The sequence below is a fragment of the Atractosteus spatula genome, chromosome 7, assembly GCF_055471065.1.
Source record: "Atractosteus spatula isolate fAtrSpa1 chromosome 7, fAtrSpa1.hap1, whole genome shotgun sequence".
In the NCBI taxonomy this organism is placed as follows: Eukaryota; Metazoa; Chordata; class Actinopteri; order Semionotiformes; family Lepisosteidae; genus Atractosteus; species Atractosteus spatula.
In genome coordinates, this window is record NC_142712.1 from 57178304 (window position 1) to 57185668 (window position 7365).

The window sequence follows — 7365 nt, forward strand, 5'->3', positions numbered from 1 at the left end:
GAGACACGTTTCCCCTTTTATAGACCTAAAATCTCACAAATCTCCAGTATATTTCTCTTTTTACTGCAGCCCTGGAAAATAATGTAAACATTCACAGAACTTGAGTTGAAAAGAGAAATTGTTCAGGATGTATATTTTGAAACTGCCAGCAGTCGTATCACCCTGCAGCTCTCAACTGGCTACCCACCTAAGCTAAGCAGGGTTGAGCCTGGCCAGTACCTGGATGGGAGACCTCCTGGGAAGCTATGGTTGCTGCTGGACTAGTGGGACCAGCGGGGGTGCCCACCCTGCAGTCTATGTTGGTCCTAATGCCCCAGTATAGTGGTGGGGACACTATACTGTAGTGGGCACTGTCTTTCGGGTGAGACGTTAAACCAAGGTCCTGACTCTCAGTGGTCATTAAAGCTCCCTGGGCATTTCTCGATAAGAGCAGGGAGTTATCCTGGTGTCCAGGCCAAATTCCCCCCCTCAGCCTTTACTATGGGCTCCAAATTGTCCCCGTTTGTGATTGACTTGCAGTTGCCCTGCGATGGACTGGTGTCCTGTCCAGGGTGTACCCTGCCTTGCGCTCGTTGCTTGCCGGGTAGGCTCCGGCTTCCCGCGACACCGTGTGGTATAGAGCGGTTTGGCAAATGACATGTCATATATTTTGAAAATCTGTAGGATTGCAGAAGGTTTTTAGCTGTCTATACCAGGCAAGGTGGAAAAATATTTTTGATGTGGTGAGCATTTATGCTGAACAGAACCAGAGTTGAAATACTGCAAAAACTGTACAAACTGTGAGAGATGCTCATTTCTGGTAGCATGAATCGGAGACCTATGCACAAGATAAAACTCCACTTCATAAGGATGTAGAAAATTAGGCTTTATTCACATTTTTCTAAGAAATAACATAAAAGTCTGGTTCTTCTATGAGCTTCGAACAAGAATTATTCGGTCCTTGTAAATACAACCAGGCTGCTTAACTGCTGCTTACTGGCTCCTAAACATCTTACTCTTAGACCAAAACAACCTTACACTTTCACAACTCTGTTGGTACAGCAGTGTGTTGTTTCCTTCTCTGCTAACTTATCTCTTTAGTGTATTTGCTTAATGGAGGCTCTGTTGGCTTTCTAGCCTCAGCTTCCTGGCTTTAAGTGTCACCTTACTTAGGATGGCAGGACAGTCCCCACAGCCTTCTGGGGAATGTAGTTCAGACAAGAGTCTCCATCTAAACCCACAGCGCTCTAAAAATTAATACCCTGTTCAGGAAATGGCAGTATTTATTATCCGTTGGTTTGAGGTTTGTTGTGCAGAAGCAATTAATCACAGTGCACTCGGCTAGAAGCAAAGTTAGAACAACAGTTCTGAGAAATGGCTTAAGGTTTCCTGGCTTGAACATACAGGATATAAATATTTCATTTTCAGTCCACTTGTGTTTGTGATTACCATGGTGAATATGGTATATACAGACTGAACATCAAACGAAACATTTTTTTACATTACATTTTTATTTTAAATAAATTGTATAGATTTTGGATAGTTATTACATGTTTTGGTCATCATTTTGATAAATGGATCATTCGTGGCTGACCGTGATTCACTGAATGACTGTGATTGATGCGCAAGTGTTAACTTACTTCATTAGTGAAAAGGGATTTAGCCCCTTGATTGTCAAGCCCAGTGAAGAAGAATAAAGGAAGTCTTCTGTAATGATGGCTCATGGTCTTGAGCAGAGCATTCCTGATGGGCGTCAGCATGAGTGGTGCAGACGTGCAGAACGGTAAGCTGACAACAGGCCAGCCCACGGGCAGGCCCAAGAGTGATGGTCCGGGTACGAGCGTCACAAACCACGTGGAGCGATCGCTGACGACCTGACTGCACTCTGCAAAAACAGAGCAAGTCCTGAGACCTCACCTGCTGGCTCTGTCCTGTGGGCTTGTCCTGATGTGGCAATATTCCAGCAGGGTGATGGGTATCTTTTGTTGCTCAGGTAACAACAGCTTTATGATGAGATAATAGAGCAACACTGGGTGTCCTGCTTGCCCCATTGAACCTCTGTGGGTTGGGCTGGGATGACGTGTGGCACCTGGGGCTCAGGGCCCAGCAAACAGGCTCGATGAGCGGAACAGAACAGAGCCCCACAAGACAGCTTTGGTTAACCCTGGTTATGACAGGTTAATTGGCACAATGAATTTATCTAGATGTCATCTCTGTGACAAATGTACATTCGGGTTTTCATTTTCTTGATAATTTTTGCATTTTTTGCATTTGTTACAGTTATAAATTGTTTCTTTTCATGCTCCGTATATACAATATACCTGCTAAGTCTGCAGTGAATTCATTCAAATAGATTAAGAATATACAAACTTATATATAATATATACTGTATATATACATGTGATCCCTATTTTGTGCAAATGTGTTGATTACAGATTTACTGAGTCTGTTCTGTTTGTTTTTTTATTTTTCTGAAAAGCACAGAAGTACCCTCTACTTAGCCCTCTTCCAGTAGAATTCTCTGTTCAAAAGGATCAACACTAATACACAAATTAAACACAAGCACCAGGGATCAGCAAATCCCTTCCTTTAAATGAACCCAAGTGGAATTCTGAGTTACGGGAAGGTTACTTGCTTAGAAGGAGTACAAGCCTTTTGGTAGGATTGTTTAGAAGTTAATTAGTAATTCCAGATGTTTAGCGGTCAAAATGACACAAAAGGGGTTTTGTACTTTTCTTTGGAAGACTTCTTAATGTGCTGTGGAAAAGTACTGGGACAGGAAAGTCAATATTTTTTAATTTGCTTTACAGTAAAGTAATTTGTGTTTTGGATATTTCTGTATATATAAATACATATAAACATATTTTTAAATACTTTGACTGAGCAATAACTAGTACTGAGTTACGGACAATAATAAGACAGTTTTATTGTATTCTTGGTGGTATTTTCTGATAATTAGAATCTGGACAGTTTGTTAGACGAACAGCATTTCTAGCTAGGTTTTTCACATAATTATTAACCTAACATGCAAAGATACATCACACAGTTCTACACACCAACTGGTTTTAATTTGCTGATAAATGGCATCTTGGTTTCAGTTTTTCAGAAATGTCAGTTCCATAGCAACAGGCTTCAGACAGCTTTACTGATGGTATGACATTTAGCTATTAAGTTTTCTAACAAATCAGGTGAAGCATATACTTTACATGTGGAACAAGTAAATGAAATAAAAAAATATGTTGATGCTGCAGAAATATTAGACTTAAAGCTGAACCACACATAAACATTTACAGGTCTTCTTTTATGTCTAGTTTGGGTTTATGACCCAAGGCATGCTGGGGAGACATTAGGGGAGTTTTTTGTGTAATTATTTAATAAAATCAGTGAAAGGCTATAGTGGTTTCTAGGGTTGTACTTGATTTCTGTAAAGAGAAGCTGATAGAAATCTGTCTTCAGCTTCTCCAACCAACTGTGTTTCCACTGACGGAGTTTATTAACTCTTCTGGAGTCTAGGTCAACATAACAGTACAGTCACATCTGGATTAGGTCCCCACTATGTATCTACAGTATATAGTGGATTAGGTCCTCAGCGTGTCGCTGTAGATCACATCTGGATTAGGACCTTGGCAGATCTCTGTACAGTCACATCTGGATTAGGACCCCAGCATATCTGTACAGTCACATCTGGATTAGGTCCTGAAGAGAGGCAGTGTAGGCCAGGCCACAAAGCCACCACAGACAGCGGAGTGGAGTTGATCAGCTTTACTGTGGCGCCAGGAGACCACCCTCTCACTGTATGTTGTGTAAAGAGTGTTCTCAGGGAAACAAAGAATTGCAAGGCTTTATAAGGGCAGCCTTGCAGTGGTGTGTACAAAGGTATTTAGTCTATTAAGATGGGCTGAGCTTTAACTGTAACATGCAAGTGATTGGAAGTTTGTGTTAAAAGAAATTCGATGAAGGTCATGTGATTTGAGATGAGGCTTGTGAGTGAAACTAGAATAAGATAGACTTCTCCAAGGCGTTAACTCCTCCATGAGCTCAGCTTCTGACCAGGGCATTCCAAGTGCAGTTGCTTGGCAACAGAAATAGTGGTCCGCTTTTTCAACCCTAATGTCACAGCACCCCCTGAGGAGTCCCACTCACATACCCCTCTAGCCGCACAGGCCTGTCTCTCACTCTGAGCCTCACAAACCTTCAGGTCCCTGCGTTTCTGTACAGTCGCATGTAGATACAGTCAGATCTAGATTTGGTCTCCATCTTGTGTCTGTACAATAACATTTGAACTAGGACCTCATTTTGTCTCCATACTGGATTATACCCCCAGCCATAAAGTCACATTTGGACTAGATCCCCAGTGTGTCTACATACAGTCACACCTGGAGTAGATGCCTAGCGTATCACAATATTGTCACACCTGGACTAGATCCCAAGCGTGTCTTCATACAGTCACACCTAGACTAGATCCCCAGTGTGTCTCCATGTAGTCACATCTGCACTAGATCCCCAGCCTGTTTCCATAGCGTGTCACAATATTGTCACACCTGGACTAGATCCTAAGCGTGTCTTCATACAGTCACACCTGGACTAGATCCCCAGTGTGTCTCCACACAGTCACACCTGGAGTAGATCCCCAGCGTGTCTCCATGTAGTCACATCTGCACTAGATCCCCAGCCTGTTTCCATACAGTCACACCTGGACTAGATCCCCAGCGTGTCTCCATGTCACCACACCTGGACTAGATCCCCAGCGTGTCTCCATACACCTTTCATTTGAGACATTTCACTTCAGTAATCACATCTTTTCTAAATTTATTGAACACAGCTTCCCCCTAGTGAATAGTAGGAAAGGTTATTTCTCAAACCAGGAAACTGCAGTTCTGAGAATATTTGCTTCTTATTTGTGTTTTCTTTGTGCTAAATTACGAGCTAATTTCTAATTGTGTCTTCAAAGACTTTATTTCATTTTTATCTATTTTAATGTAGATGGTTTTCATGTATTCTAAATGTTGGCTGTGGAATTGTTTTTGTGTTTTTATATAAAATTTGTGAGGCAAGAACTGAACTATTTTTATCTTTTTATGAATCTTATCTGCATATCTTTAAAGACTATGCATATCAAAGGTCAGTAATACCAAGATTACATATGCACAGCCTTGTCATAACCCTCATAAACCATTGTGCATTTTTAGTCTGATAAACATAAAAGGTCTGATTCACTATAGGCAGTTTTTCAAAAAAAGAAAAGAATGCCATAATGTTTCAAAACCAAACAAGAACCTTTTCTGAACAGCTACCTTTAATAGCATGTTTAGTAACATGTAAACTAGATTCCTGAATAGTTCCTATAAACTATTCTTATATAAGCCTTTGTTTTGAGAGGTAGAAATGTAGCATAAATGGTGATAAATATTTTATGAAGAGTTTTCCTTTGAATCATATGAATGAAGAGCAGATTTTTGCTTGTACATGTTTCTGTGATTTACTGTACATTGTGTTTTCTCAGACTTTCGCAGACCTGCAGTATATGTGTCCAAACTCTGGCTGGTTTCTTCATATAATGTTGAAGGAGGTTAATGAGCACTCCCCCTGCTCCTGTCCAAACTTACCTTCCATACAGTAAAGGGGTCAGAAGAGGCCCGGTGAGAGAACTCGCTGGGAGAGTGGGCTGTTTCACTGTATGTTTTTAGTAGAAAAGGATCAGATTTAGCAAAGTGCATCTCCCGCCTAAATAAAGCCCACCCAACCCCAACACGCAGTCAACTGTGTGTCCTCATTCGGGACTCCCAGCCACCCTCAGCTAGTGACATGACCCAGGTCTGACATGGCAGCATTCTTAGAACTGTCTGCATCCCAGACAAGACAAATACCTTTATTGGCTGATCCATTGAAAACCCTAAGATGATACCTTTTAATTAATATTAGTCCATAGGTCCAAGGTATATAATTCTTCATTATGTGGTAGAATACTACTTGTCCACAGTCAATTTGGAGAGAAAATGGACTGTTGTGTGGAAAACCCACAATATGGAGTAGACTCAGAGTACTGTCCAATTACATTTTCTCTTTGTTGTAATCTCAGTATTAAGGAAGAGATAGCATCTAACTGTGAATGTCAGAAACAATATGTTATAGATTTATGGAACATACCCTTGATAACCTTGCCTTTATTAGGGCTGAGCTGATGTCAGGTGCATGCCATATAGAGTCATGTTTTCCAGAGTCTGCTTTATCATCGTACTGTGAACTTGTTAGCTTTCCCTCTTTAAAACACACACACGCACACACATTTGTATTGCTGTCTTTATGTGGACTTTTCTCTTGACTTTCATTCCATTTTTAATTTACTATTCTGTACTCCATAGAACAAATCTCCACAAAGACTGAAAGCCGATCTAAAACAAATATTTTTGGGATTTATAGATAAGAACACTTACAAACAAGATTAGGTCATTCAGCATATTTGGCCTGTTTCACAGTAGTTAATTTATTCAAGGATCTCATCTAGGTCTTTCTTGAAAGAAGCCAGGGTATCGACTTCAACGACGTGACTAGGCAGTTTGTTCCAGATTCCCCTAACCATGTGGTGAAAGCCGTGCCTCCTGTTTCAGGTTTAAAAGCACTTTGTTTCCACTTGTCCACTGGTTTGTGTTTCACTGTTCCTTCTGAAGAAATGTGCTGGTTGCGAGTCACCTTGTTGGGTTGTCCCTACATTGTCGTTTGTTTTTGTGGGGACATTTTCTCAGTTTATTTCTCATTTTTGTTTGGATTTTAAATGTGCCTACACATTAGCAATGTGCATTTCTGAAGCAAAGAGTGTTTTTGACCTTAAAGTCACCCTGAGTTAATGGGTATTCGATCCCTGACATGGCCTTCTGACCCTGGCACCCACCCTCTGCTTTGCCCCGACTTGCTTCTCCTGCAGCCTCCTGGAGACCATCAAGCTGAGGGCCATAATCCAGACAGAATTTTCTGCTCCTCTAATTTCACCACACTGCTTTGGAGAGGTAAAAACAGACTGCTGGTGGATGGTATGGAATCAAAAATAATCTCTCAAATTGGCCTATGAAGGACTCGCATAGTGCTCTGCAAATTTCCCACGTCAGTTTCTCATGCGGAGAAAAAAAGCTGGAAAACAGGATGAATGTGGTGTGTAAACTGTGCAGGTAAAGGATCAGATCCACATCCTTTCCATCCAACAGCATTATTGAAAGACCTGTGCAGCTGAGACCTGTACACACCCCTGCATTAAGCACAATTGCTGTTAACGACAACGATTTCCACTGTTAATTTATATTTTCTTCGTAAAACTAATGCTCATTACATAGTGCAGTTGTACAGTACCTTTTCATATACAGTATCTCTATTTGAGCGCAAGAACATCTTCCT